The sequence below is a fragment of the Girardinichthys multiradiatus genome, chromosome 8 (assembly GCF_021462225.1).
Source record: "Girardinichthys multiradiatus isolate DD_20200921_A chromosome 8, DD_fGirMul_XY1, whole genome shotgun sequence".
NCBI classification, from domain to species: Eukaryota; Metazoa; Chordata; class Actinopteri; order Cyprinodontiformes; family Goodeidae; genus Girardinichthys; species Girardinichthys multiradiatus.
In genome coordinates this window covers 14103068-14124148 of record NC_061801.1, presented here as the reverse complement: position 1 = coordinate 14124148, position 21081 = coordinate 14103068, and the positions used below count along the sequence as shown (strand labels likewise).

The 21081-nt window shown below is 41.0% G+C and overlaps 1 long non-coding RNA gene across 1 annotated transcript; it reads right to left on the bottom strand.

Moving 5' to 3' along the window:
- Positions 1-297: 297 nt before the first annotated feature.
- On the bottom strand, positions 298-6050 carry LOC124872819. The gene is made up of 4 exons (XR_007039364.1): positions 4430-6050; positions 2729-4247; positions 2462-2646; positions 298-2214 (listed from the first exon to the last, which is right to left on the bottom strand). It is a non-coding gene; the product is annotated as an uncharacterized LOC124872819 (long non-coding RNA).
- Between the last annotated feature and the right edge of the window lie 15031 nt (positions 6051-21081).

Sequence of the window (21081 nt, the reverse complement as noted above, 5' to 3'; positions counted from 1 at the left end):
TATGTGTCAGCCGACAAGTCAAAATATGTACAGTACTGCGCACATGTTTTTTGGCAGGTGTTAAAAATATGCTATAAACCAAGAATCCTTTAAAAAATGGAAGTGTTAATCGTTTATTTTCATCAATCAACAAAATGCAGTGAATGAACAAAAGAGAAATCTAAATCAAATCAATATTTGGTGTGACCACCCTTTGTCTTCAAAACAGAAACTAATTGAAACTAATTAAAAACACAATTGGTATGTTTAAAAAAAAAAAAAAAAAAAACAGTTCACAATTAAAGGCAGAAGGGAAAATAAAATATTTTAATAAAATGATGTTCAAAAATAATTTGCTGAATGGGAGATCAATTGCCGTTTGGACAACTGATTCTTAATCACAGTGGCTGACAAACGAATGGATATAGATACATTATATTGCCATAAGTATTCGCATACCCATCCAAATAATTGAAATCATGTGTACCAATCACTTACACAGCTGTAATAAAATTAAGCACCTAGGCATGCAGACTGTTCCTACAGACATTTCTGAAAGAATGGGTCACTCTCAGGAGCTCAGTGAATTCTAGCATGGTACTGTAATAGGATGCATGTGCAGCAAGTCCAGTCATGGAATTTCCTCAATTTTCCACCATCAACTGTCAGTTGTATTGTAAGAAAATGGAAGCAATTGGGAATGGCAGCAACTCAACCACACAGAGGTGAGGTAGCCACGTAAACTGACAGCTCAGGGGCAGCGGATTTGATAGCCATTTTGTGCAGAGATCGCCGACTTCCTGCATAGTCAATCACTACAGACCTCCAATCTTCATGTGGTTCATAGAGAGTTTCATGGTATAGGTTCCCATAGTTGAGCAGCTGCATCAAAGCCATACCTCACCAAGTGCAATGCAAAGTGTCAGATGCAGATGCATGTTCTCTGGAGTGACAACTTGGGCGTCTCCATCTGGCAACCTGATGAATGAGTCTGCGTTTGGCGGTTGCCAGGAGAGCGGTACTACTCTGACTATATTGTGCCATGTGTAAAATTTTGTGGAGGCAGTGGTTTGCTGTAGGGTTGTTTTTCAGGAGCAGGGCTTGGCTCCTGAGTTCTAGTAAAAGGAACTCTGAATGTTTCAGCATACAAAGGGATTTTGGACACTTCCATGCTCCCAACGTTTGGAAATAGCCCCTTTCCTCTTTCAACATGACCATGTACCAGAGCACAAAGCAAGGTCCAGAAAGATATGGATGAGAGAGTTAGGTGTGGATGAGCTTGACTGGCCTGCACAGAGTCCTGACCTCAACCTGATAGAACACCTTTGGGATGAATGAGAGAAGAGACTGAGAGCCAGCCCTCCAATATCAGTCTATAACCTTCCAAATGTGCACCTGGAAAAAATATTAGAAATTCCCCTGAAACCTTGTGGACAGCCTTCCCAGAAAAGTTGAAGCTGTTATAGCTGCAAAGGGTGGACCAACGTAATATTGAACCTTATACATTAAGAATGGGATGTCACTTAAGTTTATATGCAAGTCAAGGCAGGTGAGCCCTGATTTGCATATGATGTGATACCTTTGGCAATATAGTGTATATCAAAATTTGATGCCACATCCAGAGTGAGAGGCTCAGTTATCATTAATACAAATATTAATGTGTGTATGAGCGCTGGCAGCGTGCTGCGGCCAATCACAGCACAAACAAAACGAGCTGTGTTGTAAGCACAGCAGAACTAATAGTGGTTACCATCTTAGCATAGGCAGAGCTTTAGCATTAGCAGCTAAAGGAGACATAATTAAGCATATTTGTCAGGACTATGAAACCATATTTTATGCAGGTTAGTGAGAAGGTGATTGTAAAACACAAATAAAGCAGAGCAAGCTCAGGTTAATGGACCATCAGCAATTAAAATCAATAAAATAAACTCAATAAAATAAAGTTTGTTGTAATTTTAATACACAACCCAAAACAAATAAACTATCATCAAGGCTTATGGTGCATTCGGACTGACCGCGAATGGAAAGACAGGAGCGATTGATTTAAATGTCAATCCTGTGTAGAGGCGTGTTCAGGAGCGAAGTAATGTGAAGGACATGATGCGAACAGTGTGATTAGGGCTAATTTCACGAAGCGAGACCGAAGCGAAACCCACAACCTGAAGTGAATTTCCCTGGAGTTGAAAAATCTCTACTTTTCTGTCAATCTGCGTTGCAAATCAGTCAGTGCAGTCCCTGCAAAGAAATAAAGGAAAACAATATCTACAATCTGCAAACATCACATATATAAAAAGGACAGAAACATTCATGTACTCATAGGATGAATGGAGGTTTGCTCTTAAGAGGTTTGTAGGCCGCTTTGAAAAAACCCTTTGAAATTTAGTCCTGAATAGGACTGTTCAATTAGGCACGCATGAAGTTGTGAAGCACACATGTGGCCTTCACACAGAGCTTTCTCTTGAGTTGAGATTTTTTTACTCACCGAAACAGATGGACAGGCGTTCTGCAGCCTGTAGTTGGTGTCCCAGAGGCTAATTCGTCCCCCAACACAGGACAGCAGGTCCTCAAACTAGATAGGTGGAAGTACCGCTGAAAGCGACCGTCATCCAGACGCAGCTCCTGGAGTAGGTGGTGGCACTCCCCAAACTGGTTCCATCTCTGGGGAATCTGGTGAACCCAGAGACATCGAAGTCATGAACCACTCTAATAAACAGGAGGGCAAAATGTTCAAGGGCCCGTGTGGTGGCACCTCTCAGTATTGGCTGGGAGGGGGAGCTCGGACTGGCGCCAGTGGGAAGGTGTGTGTCGTGGTGCCTATGCCATCTTCTCTCAGGGGAGTGAGGAAAAAATGCCTTGTCGACATAATCAGGGACCGTGTCTCTTCTTAGGGAATCTTTGGATCAGATTCTTTTCTACAGGACCTCAGACAAACAGGTTCAGAGAGCTAGTCTTAATTACTTTTGGATACAGGGTTTCTTTGAAGAACGTAGCCTTCACATAGGCCAGCAAGATTGAATACATTCACACACTGTGTACAGTTCAATCCTTATTTCATCCCATGGCTGGGTCCCAATACCATCTACTGACAAAGCAGATACATTTTTGGTTGCTCAGAGTTGATAACTCACTTATAGTTTTCTAAAATCATAGTAGCTGCAAAAAACTAATTCTCTTTGAACTGGTAATTTCCCTAAGGCAGTTCAGAGCAAATAAAAAGAAACCCAAAGAACAAACCAAACAATTCCATACTGTGTAAACACAGTAAATTAGTTAGAAGCACAACTAAGTGGAGTGCATTTTCAAGCTCTCACACAGCTCGTCTGTAAGTGTATTGTTTTCTCCTCCGGAAGGACTTTTAGATGTATTTAAAATTGATTGCATTGTGGAAAAAAATCAACATGAAAAGACACCGTTATATGTACATAAGTAAAAAATCTACAACAAAAACAAGATAGTTCTTTTAAAAGAGCTACAAATAAAAAAAATGATGTTTAAAATGTGCTTACAGCAGCTGTAATACGTACTGACTGAGAAGACAAAGGAATGGATTTCTATCTACAGTACCAGCAAAAAGGTGTTTATATATTTGTTTTATACTGACAAAATGGTCAGTTGTCTGTTATATTTCCCCTGTGAATTCACCATCAAGGGAAGAGGGAAGAGTAAAAAAAAGTGATAAGCATTCACAACTATCACCACAATAAGAAGCCAGAGGATAACAAGACCTCGTGTCCTCTGGGGGGGGTTCTGTTTACTTTCTGATTCTGGTGTTTAACCAAAGCTAAAGGTGAGGTGTGTGTATTTTAAAAAAGGAGGTTAAGTACGAACCAAAGGCAGACTCACAAATACCATGTTTAAGAAGCTTCATTAATGAAGTTGACATGCAGAACGGGAGCCCAAAAAAACCACTACAGCAAAAATGAACAAGCAAGGGAATAGGAACAAAACAGGAGTCATTGAGAATGTCCAGGGAAACCTGGCAGGTATAAGTACTGGCAGAGTGATTACTAACTGTTATGAGAGAAGAATGTGAGAGGACAGAAGCCAGGAAATGTGAGGAAATCACAAAACATATATAAAGCTTCAACGGCGTTCTACAGGGCTCCTCTGAGGGTTCCACGACGGTTCTCCAGGGCTCCATCGTGGGTTCACCTGTGTTCTGGCCAAGTCTCCATGGCCCCACCTTGGTCCCAAGTTTCCAGTTCCCCAGCGTGGTCCCAAGTCTCCAGAGCTCCACCGTGGTCTCCAGAACCCCACTGTTATCACAACTAGAGACAGAGAACCCAAATTCAGCCAAACACAAAGTGATAAGTTAAAAGGTTTATTCAGAAACTCAGGATCAGAGAGCAGGAGAGCAGCAGTCAGCTTCCAGGAACCACTGAGAACAGAGAGACTAGTTAGTGGCTGAATAAAACTCAGGATTTGCAAAGAGTTAGATAAAGCTACTAACCTTCTCAGTCTGGGGATGAGGCACCGAATCCAGAGGAGGAAGTGATCCAGACAGTATATGAGGAAGCGTCCAACAGACTGCAGTCGGATTGCCGACTGATCCAAATCCTCCGAGGAATCAGCTAAAGTTGTGACAGGAACACAGAGAGCTGTGATTGTCCTCTTGACAATAATTCCAGGTGGACTAGAGAGCCAGGCAGGCAGGTTCAGGCTGAATAAACCAGTGGTTAGGCTGAGGTGTAAATCCAGGGACAGAAACAGGGTTGAATTCCAGGGCTAGATGCGTCAGACAAGGGGCAGGCAGAGGCAGAAAACCAGAGGCAGAAAACAGAGTTGAAATCCAGAAATCCAATCCGTCAGACAAGGGGCAGGCAAGAAGGCAAAATCCATGAGGCACGGCAAGGTCAGAGAACAAGATCAGTCAGGAAGGAACGCTGGATAACTACTCACAAACATTTTCGAAAATCTGGCAGATGCCTGTCAGATGGCTGTATATAACTGCAGCTCCACAGGTGTGTGGCATGACAGTGATTGCGCAGCAGCAGACAGGTGAAGCAGATGAGTTGATTGCATGAGTGAGAGCAAAGCAGGCAGACGGGCCAGAATCATAACAGTACCCCCTCCTCAATGTCTGGCTCCGGAAGGACCCCGAGGCTGATCAGGATGGAGGTGGTGGAAATCCCGGATGAGGGTTTTGTCCACGATGAATCATGCAGGAATCCAGGTCCTCTCTTCAGGACCATAGCCCTTCCAAGTCCACCAGATAACGTCTGCCACGTCCCTGCTGTCTGGACCAGATGATGTGCTGGACAGTGTAGACTGGGCCATCAACAAGAAGCCGGGCGGGTGGAGGGGCCCGGAGGTAGGCCCGAGACGGGACAATACATAGGGCTTGATCCGGGACACGTGGAAGGTACGGTAAACTTTCATGGCACGATTCAGATGTAAACAAACAGCCATAGGATTGATGATCTTGGATATGGGAAAGGGTCCCACAAAATGAGGTGCCAGCTTACGGGAGTCAACCAGAACAGGGAGGTCCTTGGTGAACAGCCAAACCTTCTGTCCCACCTGGTAGCTTGGAGCAGGGATTCTCCGACAATTTGCTGTGCGTGCCTGCACCTCCGACATTCTGATAATAAATCTTCTTGCCTTCGTCCAGGTGTGCTGACATCTTAGGGCCACGGCCTGAGCAGAAGGAACCTCAGCTTCTTTCTCTTGGACTGTGAACAAGGGTGGCTGAAAACCAAACACAACTTGGAAAGGGGATAACCCCGTGGCACTAGCCGGGAGGGTGTTGACAGCATATTCAACCCAGGGTAAATTTTGAGACCATTTAGTTGCCTCTGACTCACATAGTGCACGAAGTTTGGTCTCCACCTCCTAGTTGGCCCTCTCAGTCTGTCCATCCGACTGTGGGTGAAATCCTGAAGACAAACTAACAGTAATCCCCAGCAAGGAACAAAACTCTTTCCAGAAACGTGACACAAACTGGGGCCCTCTGTCTGAGACAATGTCTGTGGGTATGTCATGAAGGCCAAAAACCTCACGTGCCAGAATGTCCACCATTTCCTTGGCTGAAGGCAGCTTCTTGAGAGGAACTACAGGTCCTTCTCAAAATATTAGCATATTGTGATAAAGTTCATTATTTTCCATAATGTCATGATGAAAATTTAACATTCATATATTTTAGATTCATGGCACACTAACTGAAATATTTCAGGTCTTTTATTGTGTTAATACGGATGATTTTGGCATACAGCTCATGAAAACCCAAAATTCCTATCTCACAAAATTAGCATATCATTAAAAGGGTCTCTAAACGAGCTATGAACCTAATCATCTGAATCAACGAGTTAACTCTAAACACCTGCAAAAGATTCCTGTGGCCTTCAAAACTCCCAGCCTGGTTCATCACTCAAAACCCCAATCATGGGTAAGACTGCCAACCTGACTGCTGTCCAGAAGGCCACTATTGACACCCTCAAGCAAGAGGGTAAGACACAGAAATAAATTTCTGAACGAATAGGCTGTTCCCAGAGTGCTGTATCAAGGCACCTCAGTGGGAAGTCTGTGGGAAGGAAAAAGTGTGGCAGAAAACGCTGCACAACGAGAAGAGGTGACCGGACCCTGAGGAAGATTGTGGAGAAGGGCCGATTCCAGACCTTGGGGGACCTGCGGAAGCAGTGGACTGAGTCTGGAGTAGAAACATCCAGAGCCACCGTGCACAGGCGTGTGCAGGAAATGGGCTACAGGTGCCGCATTCCCCAAGTCAAGCCACTTTTGAACCAGAAACAGCAGCAGAAGCGCCTGACCTGGGCTACAGAGAAGCAGCACTGGACTGTTGCTCAGTGGTCCAAAGTACTTTTTTCGGATGAAAGCAAATTCTGCATGTCATTCGGAAATCAAGGTGCCAGAGTATGGAGGAAGACTGGGGAGAAGGAAATGCCAAAATGCCAGAAGTCCAGTGTCAAGTACCCACAGTCAGTGATGGTCTGGGGTGCCGTGTCAGCTGCTGGTGTTGGTCCACTGTGTTTTATCAAGGGCAGGGTCAATGCAGCTAGCTATCAGGAGATTTTGGAGAACTTCATGCTTCCATCTGCTGAAAAGCTTTATGGAGATGAAGATTTCATTTTTCAGCACGACCTGGCACCTGCTCACAGTGCCAAAACCACTGGGAAATGTTTACTGACCATGGTATCACTGTGCTCAATTGGCCTGCCAACTCTCCTCACCTGAACCCCATAGAGAATCTGTGGGATATTGTGAAGAGAACGTTGAGAGACTCAAGACCCAACACTCTGGATGAGCTAAAGGCCACTATTGAAGCATCCTGGGCCTCCATAGGACCTCAGCAGTGCCACAGGCTGATTGCCTCCATGCCACGACTCATTGAAGCAGTCATTTCTGCAAAAGGATTCCCGACCAAGTATTGAGTGCATAACTGTACATGATTATTTGAAGGTTGACGTTTTTTGTATTAAAAACACTTTTCTTTTATTGGTCGGATGGAATATGCTAATTTTGTGAGATAGGAATTTTGGGTTTTCATGAGCTGTATGCCAAAATCATCCGTATTAAGACAATAAAAGTCCTGAAATATTTCAGTTAGTGTGCAATGAATCTAAAATATATGAATGTTAAATTTTCATCATGACATTATGGAAAATAATGAACTTTATCACAATATGCTAATATTTTGAGAAGGACCTGTAGGTGAACCATCTTAGAAAATCTGTTAACAGAACTGTGAAGCCATTAGAAACTGGCAAACCTGTGACAAAGTCCATGGCTATGTGTGACCAGGGACGAGGAGGAATGGGTAGGGGATGCAAGAGTCCAGCAGGAGGGCGACGGGAAGACTTGGCACATTGAGTACAGGCCGTGACGTAATCTGTGACATCTTTGACAAGAGATGGCCACCAAAACTGAGTCCGGACCATCTGCAATGTCTTGCTGATACCAGGATGACAGAACAGACGTCAATTTTGGCATGAATTAAGCACCTTGGGTACAAGGCGCTTCGGGACAAAACACCGGTCAGGTGGGCATGAAGTTGGGATAGGGAGGTCTTTGGTGGCATCTCTAACCTCTCCCTCCAACTCCAACATGGTGACAGAGAGTCTCACTGATTCCGGGAGAAGAAATTCATCCTCCACAGAGGCCTGTGACTCGGAGGGTTCCTGTATTCTGGACAGGGCATCCGGTTTGCCATTTTTGACTCCAGGTCTGAAAGACAGAGATAAGTTGAATCTTCCAATAAATAAACCCCACCTTGCCTGCCTGGGAATGAGGCGCTTCGCTGATCTCAGGTACTCCAGGTTCTTATCCATACAAGAAACGGTTCCTTAGCCCCCTCTAGCCAATGCCTCCACTCCTCGAGAGCCAACTTGACTGCCAACAGTTCTCGGTCCCCCACATCATAATTGCGCTCTGCTTGGGACAAAGTCCTAGAAAAGAAGGCACATGGGTGAATACGGTCATCAGAATGTCTTTGGCTCTGTGAGCTGAAGAAGGTTTAAACACCCTACGAAGCCTCTCCCTCCTCCGTTCTGTGAGCTGCAAATCGATGCAGGTTGCCAGGTCCTCAAGTTGGTGAAGGGAGGTAGGGTAGTCCCGGATACCCAGTTCATCCTTGATGTTCTCATTAAGACCTTGCATGAAAGCATCCATTTTAGCATGCTCGTTCCAAAAACTGTCTGCTGCCAATAAATGAAAGTCAATGATACAAGATGTGACGCTTCTCTCTCCCAGTTTAATGGAGAGTAAACCTCTGGCAGCTTCACGACTAGGAAGAACTGGATCAAAAACCCTGATGAGCTCCTTGGAGAATGCAGAATAAGAAGCACACATGACCGAACCATTTTGCCAGTCAGCGGTGCCCCATTGCTTAGCCTTTCCAGAGAGCAAGGAATTAACAAACGCCACCTTAGAGCACTCAGAAGGGAATGAAGATGGCTGAAGCTCAAAATCAATCTCACACTGAGTAAGAAAAGCACAGTACTGGTCAGGATCTCCCTTAAACAGCTCAGGAGGCGTGAGTCTAGGTTCTCTTACCACAGCGGAAAGATCAGGAACTCTGGGGGCAACATGCTGTGAGGGCGCTGACGTGGAAGCAGGAAACATGGAGCGCAGTATAGAAATGATTTCCTCCATGCTGGAATCTTGACAGGCAATAGAGTGATCAACATTAGTGTGCCACTGCTGTGCTGACAATGGGTCCATCTTTTGGCCAGATTTTACTATCACGGCCAGAGACAGAGAACCCAAATTCAGCCAAACACAAAGTGATAAGTTAAAAGGTTTATTCAGAAACTCAGGATCAGAGAGCAGGAGAACAGCAGTCAGCTTCCAGGAACCACTGAGAACAGAGAGACTAGTTAGTGGCTGAATAAAACTCAGGATTTGCAAAGAGTTAGATAAAGCTACTAACCTTCTCAGTCTGGGGATGAGGCACAGAATCCAGAGGAGGAAGTGATCCTGACAGTTAATGAGGAAGCGTCCAACAGACTGAAGTCGGATTGCCGACTGATCCAAATCCTCCAAGGAATCAGCTGAAGCTGTGACAGGAACACAGAGAGCTGTGATTGTCCTCTTGACAATAATTCCAGGCGCACTAGAGAGCCAGGCAGGTTCAGGCTGAATAAACCAGTGGTTAGGCTGAGGTGTAAATCCAGGGACAGAAACAAAGTTGAATTCCAGGGCTAGAGGCGTCAGACAAGGGGCAGGCAGAGGCAGAAAACCAGAGGCAGAAAACAGAGCCGAAGTCCAGAGGTCAAGGCAAGGTCAGAGAACAAGATCAGTCAGGAAGGAACGCTGGATAACTACTCACAAATGTTTTCGAAAATCTGGCACCATCTGCCTGTCAGATGGCTGTATATAACTGCAGCTCCACAGGTGTGTGGCATGATGGTGATTGCGCAGCAACGCAGCAGCAGACAGGTGAAGCAGATGAGTTGATTGCACGAGTGACAGCAGAGCTGGCAGACGGGCCAGAATCATAACAACTGTGGTCCCAAGTCTCCAGCTCAACCTCGGGAAAGGATTTTGAATGTAGGCCTTAACTATGGAGCTATACTTGATTTATTTAAGTTATGTAATTTCAGGCAGAAATTACTCTAAAACCCCTTAACAGGTTAACCTATTTGTTAGTGTGTTGGTACTATTTTCATGTTGAAAAGATTATTTAAATGTATAGTTTAACATTAATAACTGTCATCTGAGGCAGTGGAACATCTCCCTGTAATATTTACTAGGATTCTCCTGGTTTCTTGACTTTCTTTGTTTTGTTTGCTCCATGCTTGCTCTTTGAACATCAAAGGTTGAGGTGACAGGTTGCTACTTATTCTCAGCTTGTATCTGTTGAAGGAACACTCTCCAAACTGCAATGATTACATTTTTTTTTTATTATTATTGAAAATTCTCAGCAGAAGGAAGACGAAGCCACTGACTGAGCCAATCTACCTCCCACATTTTCTGGTTGTACACTCTTTGCTCCAAGATGCATGCTTTATTTGCCCAAATATACCATTTAAGTATTCATTTGTTGGTGCAACAACATCTCAGCTTATTCTAAATACTGGCAGAACTGAATGCATTAGCATTTGTTATTCTTTGAACATTTGTTATCACTACAGGGTTTTACATCTTGGCAAAAGACTTCATTTAATGGTTGTTATTCTTGAAACATAACTGAAGCAGAGAATAGCACTTTTACATTAACTCTTACACTGTGAAGTACTCATATCAATAGCATCAATGAATAATCAGTCAGTCAGTCAGTCATTTTCTACCGCTTATTCCATAGTGAGTCACGGGGGAGCTGGTGAAATAATATTTTTTTAATCAATTTATCAGTCCCTGAGATCTTTAGAAAACTAATCCAAATTATTTTTGTTCCACTACCATAAGGGGCAGTTGATTCTGTGTGCTCTGGCAAAAAAAAATGTGTTTAAATTCCACCAAACCTAATGATGTTCATTACGGCCACGCATTTCCTCTTTGGTTCATCTGTACCAAAGAAAGTTGGTCCAGAAGGCTAGTGGTTCATCAAGAAGCAATTATGCAAATCAATGGTGTGCTACCAGATTTTGTGTAGAGTGAAGTGACTTTCTTTAGCCAACCCTTTTATGGGATAGTTGTTCAGTCCTTTGTGAATTGTACTATCATGAACTTGAACATTTACATGGAAAAAGGGAGGCCTGTCAAGTCTAGAACTCAGCTTCTTCTCCAAGCATCATATGGTCTGACCTCAAGAATAATTTGCTGGGACATACCTTTCTCTAAATGTTGGCAACTGGTTTGAATAGTTTGCACTTGCAAAAAACGTATTCTGCTGTAAAACCCTCCTACATTGATGGGTTGAAACCAATGCCTCTCTAAGGTCACCGCTAATGTCTGTCCACCTTGGTATTGTGTTAAATAGTTTAAAGAAAATATTCAGTTTAATCTAAATATGTGCGTTCTTCTGTTCAGGATGTTGCCAGCAGGTCAAGTTGGTATTTTCTTACTATCATTTTGGTGCCTGTTTGCTTTCACCCATTCTCTCATTCTTCTCCTCTCTTCTTCCCTTTCAATCTATCTGCCTCACTCTAATTCCCCTTTACTCGCTCCCTCTCTCATGTTTATTTCAAAGGGTCCTCCAGCATCTCACAATAAATAAATTATACATTTCATTATGCTCTCGTTTCAAAGCTCCTTTCAGGAAGGGGATTGCGCTTATTTGTCCGTGAGCTTCTGTTTATCCTAAATGACTGCATCAGACATGATCATGAGCATCTGGGAGCCCTGGCTGTCCATGTTCATTTTTCATGTACCAGACCTAATTCCCACACAGTTCACATTGGTATTTTCTAATGCTGCATACGGGCGCAGGTTCTGGGATTAAATTTGGCAAGCAAGGCAGCAAACTGCGTGCAAGTGCACACCAAAGGACTGCTAACATGAATTACATTCCGGTTGGTGTCAGTCAAATTGATGCACAAGGATGACGCAAGCAGATTTTATGTTTTAAAGCACAAAGATATTTTTAAAATGTTATTTGAGTTTTTCCATTACTTTCCATTTCTGAAAATCAGATCTTCGTTTGGGAAAAAAATCTGATTCTTATTATGCTTTGTTTCCAAATATTGCAGTTGCAGGCAGCACGCTGTTCCTGCTGGCTCATGCTTGCATTCATGCTTTGTGTCTGTGCATGCTGCTGGGTTCAGCTTGATGAACCATATGTGATAATGAACTGTATCTCTCCAGTTGACGTTGGTAATGTAATATTCTTGACCCTGACGTAGTTGCCAAGCAGCTCCTGCTGAGGGTCAGTTTGACCCATGGTGTTGATATTGTTAGGGTCACATAAAAGTCTGAAATTACTTTCTGATACACAAATATAGCAGACAAAAGAATACAGATATATTTATGATTTAGTTCCCCTGCACAATCCATGGTGCAAAAACCATTTCGGCTTTAGCATGCGCACGCGTATGAATTCATGTAGACAATGCCAGTAAAGTGCTTGGACACAATCTCCAATGCATATGGACCCTCACAGCCATCTGTTCCAAAATGTACGTGCCAAGCGCTGCTCGATGGCTCTCCTCTCCCTCTTTCTTGATTGGACCATAGTTCTGGTCCTCTACAGTGTCTTTAATATTTTAGTCCTGTATCACATGAACTATGGTAACCCAACACCAACACAACACACACTTTTCTAAAAATACCTTCAAACTAAGTGGCAGAGTAAAATAAAAAAGTGACAACACACTACCTGAATGCAATGTTTTGGCCTATCTGGCCTATCTAAAAAGGCTTAGAATAAATCCCCCTTTCATTCCAGTAGCCTTTTAAATATGCACATATATTGTGCCTCATTGAACATTCTCTGTAACTCATCCTTTCTCAAAAATCAATGGAATAATCTTTTATTGGAATTACAGCAATCAAACCCAGATATTCCTGACCAACCTTTTGCATGTTTCCACAGGTATTTTATGATTTATCTTTGGTGATGAGCTCCAAGTCTTTGATGTTGGAAGGCCTTTGTGCCATCAACCCAAAATTGACCTTCCTCCACAGAGTCTCTATCAGATCAAGCTGGGACTAGGGCAGTCCAAAATATTAATGTTACATCCAGTTGGAAGAATTTTGTTGAAAAATTTAAAGATTAGTTTCAGCCTCAATCTGCCAAGGATGTAACTAATTTTGGCAAAAAACTGTATGTTTGGCATCACTCCCAAACAAGTAGTTGTCATGTAAATAGCATCTTATGGTTGTTGTTATCATTGGTTGGACATAAGTTTATTAGCAACAGAGTTAGACATGTATAAAAAAGAAAGTATTGTCTTGGTTGTTGTGGTTTTTAGCAGATGTTGACATATACCAAGTTATCTATGCTTTTAAGCAATTTTGGAAAGCTCAAACCACAATTTTATGACTTTGACGGCTTCACTACATACAGCTATATCCACAATAAATTAAAATATGCGTTCTCTTGAGGCTCCTATGTCAGATTAAAAATACCTTCTGAAAATACGAACCTTTAAGCAGGTATCTAAACTTTTAATAAACACACATTGCTGATTAAAAATATTTCTTATTGGATTAAAATAGTTTTTTCAAGCATACCTCGAGGAAGCTGGCTAAATTTGGTAAGAGAGTGAACTATTGTAAACAAGTCTGAAAATAACATGGGCTGAAAGGACACTCAGCAAGAAAGAAGCAACATAAAAAGGCAGATTACAGATTGCACAAGCACTCATTGACAAATAGCCTCATTTTTGGAGACCTGTCCCATGATAAAACTAAAATTGAATTGTTTGACCATCATAACATTTTTAGAAAAAAAGAGGTACTCTTGCCAGCCTGAGAACAGCATCCCAACTGTCCAGTATGCACATGACGGCATCTTGTTGAAGGGGTGCAGGAAGGACTGGTGGCATCATAAGAGAAGAAACTTATGTGGAAATATTGGAGACACATACCAAGACATCACCCAGAAAGTTAAAGCTTGGATGCAAATGGTCTTCCAAATGGACAATTTAATTCAGTTCAATTTAATTCAATTCAATTTAGTTCAATTCGGAAATACTTTATTAATCCCAAAGGTAAATTAAATATTGTTGTTGCTCAAATTATGCAGGTTTCTTCAAAAAGCCGTTGTAGATGCTGATGGCTGTGAGCAGGAAGTAACTCCTGCAGCAGCCTGTCTTACAGCAGATCTGAAGAAGCCTCTGACTGAAGACCCTCTGTTGTTGTACAACAGTCTCATGAAGAAGATGCTCTGGGTTCTCTATAAAATGTGATAAAATGAAGAACATTATGGAGAACCCTGAGCATCCTCTTCATGAGACTGTCCTACAACAACAGAGTGTCTTCAGTCAGAGGCTTCTTCAGATCTGCTGTAAGACGGAGCACTACAGGAGATCCTTCCTGCCCACAGCCATCAGCATCTACAACGGCTCTTTGAGGAAACCTTCATAATATGAGCTATAACAACATTTAATTTCCCTTTGGGATTAATAAAGTATTTTTGAATTGAATTTGAATTGAATAAGCTTCTTCATTTTATGAAGAATCCTTCTTTGCACAATGATCTCCAGAGGTTTCATAGTCCCCAGAACAGAGCCAGCCTTCTTTATCAGCTTCTTGAGGTTTTTTTTACTTCCTGACTCTGATGCTGCTACCCCAGCAGATGATGGCAGAAGTGATCACACTCTCCACAACAGACTTATAGAAGATAGCAAGATGCTGCATATCAAACACCGAAGGACCTATAAGCTTCCTCAAGGAGAACAATCTGCTCTGTCCATTGTTGTAGATGGCTTTACAGTTGCATCTCCACTTAAGTCTGTTGTCCGGGTGAACACCGAGGTATTTATACTCTTCCACCACCTTCACTTCTTCTCCCATGGGGGAAATAGTGTTTGACCTATTCCTGTTTCTCTTGAAATCTACAATGATCTCCTATGTTTTATTCACCTTTAACATGAGGGGATTGTTTCCACACTGTGCCACAAAATTATCTGTTTGTCAGGTAGTCTTTGATATAAGACATTGTTGAGGCCTACACCTGAGTCTTCTGGACCCTAAGCACACTGGCAAATTAGTTACAAAGTGGCTTAAGGAGAACCATGACAATGTTTTGAAGTGGCCATCACAAAGCCCAGATCTCAATCCCAAAGCAAATGTTTGAACAGAGCTGAAAAGGCATGTGTGCGCAAACTGACCTGCAATCCTGACTCAATTACTCTAGTTTCATCAGGAGGAATTGGCCAAAATTACAGCCAACTTCTCGGAGAAGCTTTTGTAAAGATACCCAAAACAATTGACCCAAGTCATACGGTCTAAAAGGAATTCTAGCTAATACTAAATGTATGCATGTAAAGGTCAGAAGTTGAAGAAAGTAAAAATAAAAAAACACTCCCTAAAAATATCTCAGTCATTATTCTGGCCTTTAGCAAATAAAAATAATCCTGATAATCCTGACTAACCGCAAACAAGAAAGGTTTAGCCTGGTTTAATGTCAGACACTGAGAAAAAAAAGACTATTAATACAGTATATATAAATGGTAATTGTAATGGATATATGTATGTTTGAAATTTTTTACATCTTTATTGAGACTAGTGTCTCTTGTTGGATATATTTGTTCCATTGAACAAGTGTTTGATGCTTTTGAGGCAGAAACAGTCAGACAAGTTTTGTGGTGCCTCTTCCAAGTATGATTTATTGCTGTAAGCTTTATTAATCTGTCTGAAAACATTCCCACTCCCGTTCTGGCACAGCCAGAGTTTTCTGGATAGCTGCGCCAGTGATTTCTCAGGAAGAGTATGACTCATAGAACGTGGAGCAGAAGCCTCCCCTCACTACTTCAGGGAGCTCGTCTGTTAGGAACTATGCTTCAAAAAGCCAATAGGCCTGCCCAAAGGTTCGATGCAATCCTCAGATGTGTCACCTCATCCAAAAACAGCAACATTTTCACTCCTTGTGACTGCCATCTCAGATAGAAAATAAGTGAGAAAACCTAAGTGTTTTTTTTTTTTCAAGTTATTTGCTCTCTGCCCATGCTTTGATTACATGACTACATGCAAATTTCAAACAGCCCTTGTAGAATTGAATAGCAGGTAAAGGATAATAAGAGAAAAAGAGTCATGAGATCAGTGCCTTCATAGGCCTTTTTCTACTTTGACATAGGAATGTTGTGCATTTTTATTCATATACAGTGCCTTGCAAAATAATTCATGTGAAATTGTGGCCTACATGTAAAGCAAAATGTGTGAACACTGCACATAACCCTGAATGCACCATCCCCACAGTAACACATGGTGTTAGGAGCATCATCCTGAGGGGATCATTTTTTCAACCGGTAGGCGAGTTAATTATATAACAATCAACACATCAGCCCTATATTAAAAATGGTTGTGACAGTATCATGTTGTGGGAAAGGCTTTGTTCAGCGGGAACATCTAAACTTGTTGGAGTTGATGAGACCATGGAAAAACAGGACAATCCTGGAAAAAAATCTGATAGACCCTGCAAAAGACCTGAAGAAATATCAAAGGATCCCCTATCCAGCAGGAAAAACATCCTAAGCCAAAGCTAAAATGGAGTGAAAGCATATGCGTGTGTTATAGCGGTCCAGTCAATGTCTAGACCTAAATCCAACTGAGAATCTGTGGCAAGGTTTGAGAATTACTGATCAGATGCTTCCCATCCAATCTGACTGAGTTCAAGCTATTTTGCAGAAAACAATATAAAAATTGACAATCTCCAATTCCATTCTTTGCATTAGATCTGTTAAATCAATATTTTATTCAATAAAATGTCAGAAAAGGAAATACCACTGTGATTACTTTAGGATGTTTTTTATATATTATTTTTGCAAGCATTTTTATATAATATCATGAATTACACTTGGGCCACACTTTTTGTCTGTAGAGCAAGTAGATTATTGCTTTGTCCATATATTTACTGTCTTAAAAACACTTCAACTGGAGTCTCAAGACTTATTTTGCACCAGCCTGAATACACTCCAATAGTATAGACCTATAATCTAACATATAAGCTCTAAACAGGAGTTCCTATTTTGTATTACTTTATTGTTTTGCAACCAAGACACCAAATATTTTTGTGATTTACTGTAATTACTACTAAAAAATAATTTTTTGTATGTGTTAAAGTTGAGATCTGAACAAAACTTGTAGGTATGTCTTTAGTTGTTGTGTTGGCTGTATGATGCTTAGTGACCCTACTGTGTTTGTAGTTGCTCATTTTTTTAATCATACAGTGATGTGAAAAGCATTTCTCCGCTTACATGTTTCTTTTTGTTAGACCTAAATGTTTCAGCTCATTAGACAAAAAAAACAAAACATAAAACTATCCAAACAAACATGCCCCTATGTAACAAAGTACATGTCCCGTCGAACTAATGACTGGTTTTGCTACAACTAGTAGCAAAAGCTGTCATCAAGCCTTTGTGATAATTGTCAAGGAGTCTTTTACAATAAACTTGTCTAGGAATTTTGACCCACTCTTCTTCGCAGAAAGGTTTAAACTCAGCAGCAAAAGAGGGTTTTCGAGTATGAATGGACTACTTAAAGTCATAACTCAGCACCTCAATCAGTTTTCAGTCCCTCCAAATTCTTCTTCTTTTTGTGCCATTGATGTGCCACTTGATGGTGCGATTCAGTTCATTTTCCTGGCTGAACAACAAATGTATGGCCTGACATTCTCCTTGAAGTTTTTTTTGATAATAAATAGAATACATGGTTCCATCAAAAACAGCAAGATGTCCAGGTCTTGAATCAGCACAGCAGTCCCGGACCATCATACTACAGTCACAATGTTTAACACTAAGTATTATCTTCTTTTTTTGAAAGACTGTTTATGTCAGATGTGAGTGGTTTCACACTTTCTAAAAAGTGCAACGCTGACCGTAACCGACGCAAGTGATGCTTTACATCTTTGTGGTACTTTTGTGATCTCCTGGATGACTCATTATTGCATCTTGGAGTAATTTTGGTATACCGGCCACTCCTGGAAAGGTAAAAAAAAACAGCTTTGACTTTTGGGCCGTGATTTCAAAAGGGAACATTGGCACAAAAACAACAGAAAGAACATCATGCCCACAGTGAAAGATGGTGGTGGCAGCATCAGATCTGGTTTACTTTACATCCAATGCTGCTGAGATTTTTGTCAAGTAGGATGAAATAATGAATAGTTCCAAATATCTAAAACTTTTGGATGTCTGCTAGAATGCTGAAGATGAAAAGGAATTTCTAAGCATACATCCAAATCAACAAAAATAAATAAGTAAATAAATTAAGGTTTTGGAATGACACAGCCAGAATTTTCAACTAATTCAGATGGACAGAAATGGGATCACCTGAAAAGGGCTGCAGACAATAGATATCCTCACAGTCAGATCAACATCTTCAAGGTTGAGTGGCCAAATGTAAAGATGTGGGATGCTGATGAACTCCTACCAAAGAAGACTGAATCCTGGAATTGAATCAAGAGGTTCCTTTAGTAAAGTATTTATTTTCAGCTGGGTACCCTTATGCAACCAGGATAGCACACTTTTTTTTTCTTCTAACATATATGTTTACTTTACAGCTGAATTTTATTTTGTGATCTAATCTATTTTACACAAGAAAAACTTGGTATTTTAATAGGGGTGTGTAGACATTTTAGAGCCACTGCACACAGCACATTCAGGTATTCAAAAGGATTCACTTACAATTTTTTAAAGATGTTTTTGCCTCTGTCAAGACCTTTTGGATCCCGCTTGACGAGAACCAAAAATAGGAAAGCCAGATTTAATACTAAAACCAAAACCAATTAACAGCCTCTAATCATTTCAGTTAGCTACTTAGTATGTTTGACTGAGGAATTCTTTTGACTTTTTAATATTTTTATTTAGCCACAGTAAGATTAATGCATGCTCATGTCTGACACAAAAAGGTTAAATCATTTTTTTGAGTGGAGTGATAGTGTTGGGGAACTTGATTTAAAAACTAAAAGAAAACTAATAATCCAAATGTCTTCTGTAAGCCTAGTTCAAATAACACAAATAATCAGACCTACAGTGTATTCTGTGTGGGGTTTTTGGACATTTAATTAAGTGTGTGGGGTTTCTGTGACCTTTTGATCATCTGGGCTAAAGCTATATTGCAAAGAGTTCATTATCAGCTCTCATGGATTCACCATGTGCCAATTTAATCATGAAAAGCAAATGCAATGTCAGACTAAAACAAGATCCAGGTCTTAATTTTATAAAACTAAATCACAATACAGATGTAATCAATTTTATTTTCAGATTCTGTTCTTTTTCAAAACTTGAATAGAACATGCAAGGTTTGCCACTTTTGCAAAACTGATTTTGTCTATAACAGAAGCTAAAGAAATTAATAAACAGTGTCACCATGCTACCAGCTGTGCACAACTAGAGACTGGTATAGATGCCCATTCTTTTTCCAAAAAACCTTGAGTTCAGGAGAGCCTTGTGAATAGCAATTTCTAAGCATTGCTCTAGATTCATAATTTTATTTAGGTCTGGGCTTTGAGCTGACTATTGCAAACCATAGATATGCTTTGATATAAACCATTTTAATGAAGTGCTGGCTGTATGTTTAGGGACCTGCTGGAAGATAAACCTCTGACTCAGTCTCATATTTTTTAAAGCATCTAACAGGTTTCCATTTAGAGTCGCCCTTTAATTATTTCTATCCATCATCCCATGAACTAAGTAGTTCCTCTGGCCCTGCTAAAAAAAACAGTCACAGAGCTTTAAACTGCCAAAACACTTTTTTTTTAACCATTGGAATGTGGATGATGAGCAGGATTATTTTTCCATCACACACAGTATTCTGCATGTTGCCCAAAACGTTAAGCAGTGGATCTCTGCAACCCCTCCAAAGGCACCCAGGGCCTTTTGGATGCTTCTTTGATTTAGAAGCAACGCACAGCAGCAGCATCTGATTCGTGTCAAAATTAGGCTCCTAGTGCTCTCTATGAAACAACCCACACCAGCAGCATCTGACCACTGGCTTATACTTAAAGTTGTGGCACCTACCAATCCTTTTTGTGTCTGTTCTACAGCAGTGTACAAAAATCCAAATGCCACTAGATTTCGGCTCTTGGCTTTTTTGCCCTTTTGCACTATATCAAAAGATCAGCTGGCTCACAGTTTTTCCAGCAAGCATGCTTCAAAATCATGAGGTAAAGAATTCTTCTTTTCAGCATGTATCTAACGTCAAAATACAACAAAGCCAAACCAGGACCATTTGAAGCAAAACAAACAGCAACCAGCTCTTCCTTGAAGGCTCTGCCTCAACAGATGGACAAACTTACCTTTGTTATTTGCTTAATCAAAGCAGTTTACCTCAACAAAAATGTCAATAACCCTATTGCTTGAAGTAGTTAAGATAGAGAGGAATTAGTGTTTGCTTTTCACAGCGGGAATGAAGGAATAGATCATGATTTAGTTCATTTTATATTCATATTCTGCAAGGTCATCAGAATGAAAGATTATTGAATCCAACAGAGAGACCCTTTAAGCGAATATTACCTATAGAGCAGTGATAGAGCAGTGATATTTATGACTTACCCTTAGCTCATTAAACCAGCCAATCACACATTCTTGTTTAATTTCTATGAACCGCTTTACGGAAATGAAATTATTATGCAACAAATAATCCCTTTAAATTTTCTTTCTTGCTGTGTCGTCGACGGTCACCTGTGGAGAAGTGGTTTTGAATTGCTGGACACAATTTAAGATGGTGCAGAGCTAATCCATAAATAAACTGCTGCTCACACTGAGTTATATAAATTCAAAGATGTCCTGTGACCTGTAATAAAAAAAAAAATGCACACTGGGCTCCATCTGCAGCAGAGACAACCATCTGGTGAAATTCAAGAGGAGAAGCAGGTTGGTCAGCAAGGGGACAAAGAGCAACCGCTTGTCAGTCAAATACAGCCTCCCTGTGTTGCAGAGTTGCTCCACAGAAGAGCAAAATGGGTGGCCATGTGTTTGCAAAATGCAGATCTGTATGAACAGATTCTGTCAAAGAATGTTAGACAAGTGCAGTGCCTTGCAAAAGGATTCATATCTCTTCAACTTTTGTTCAGTTTAATTTGGTTTTCTTTATATAGTGCCAATTCAC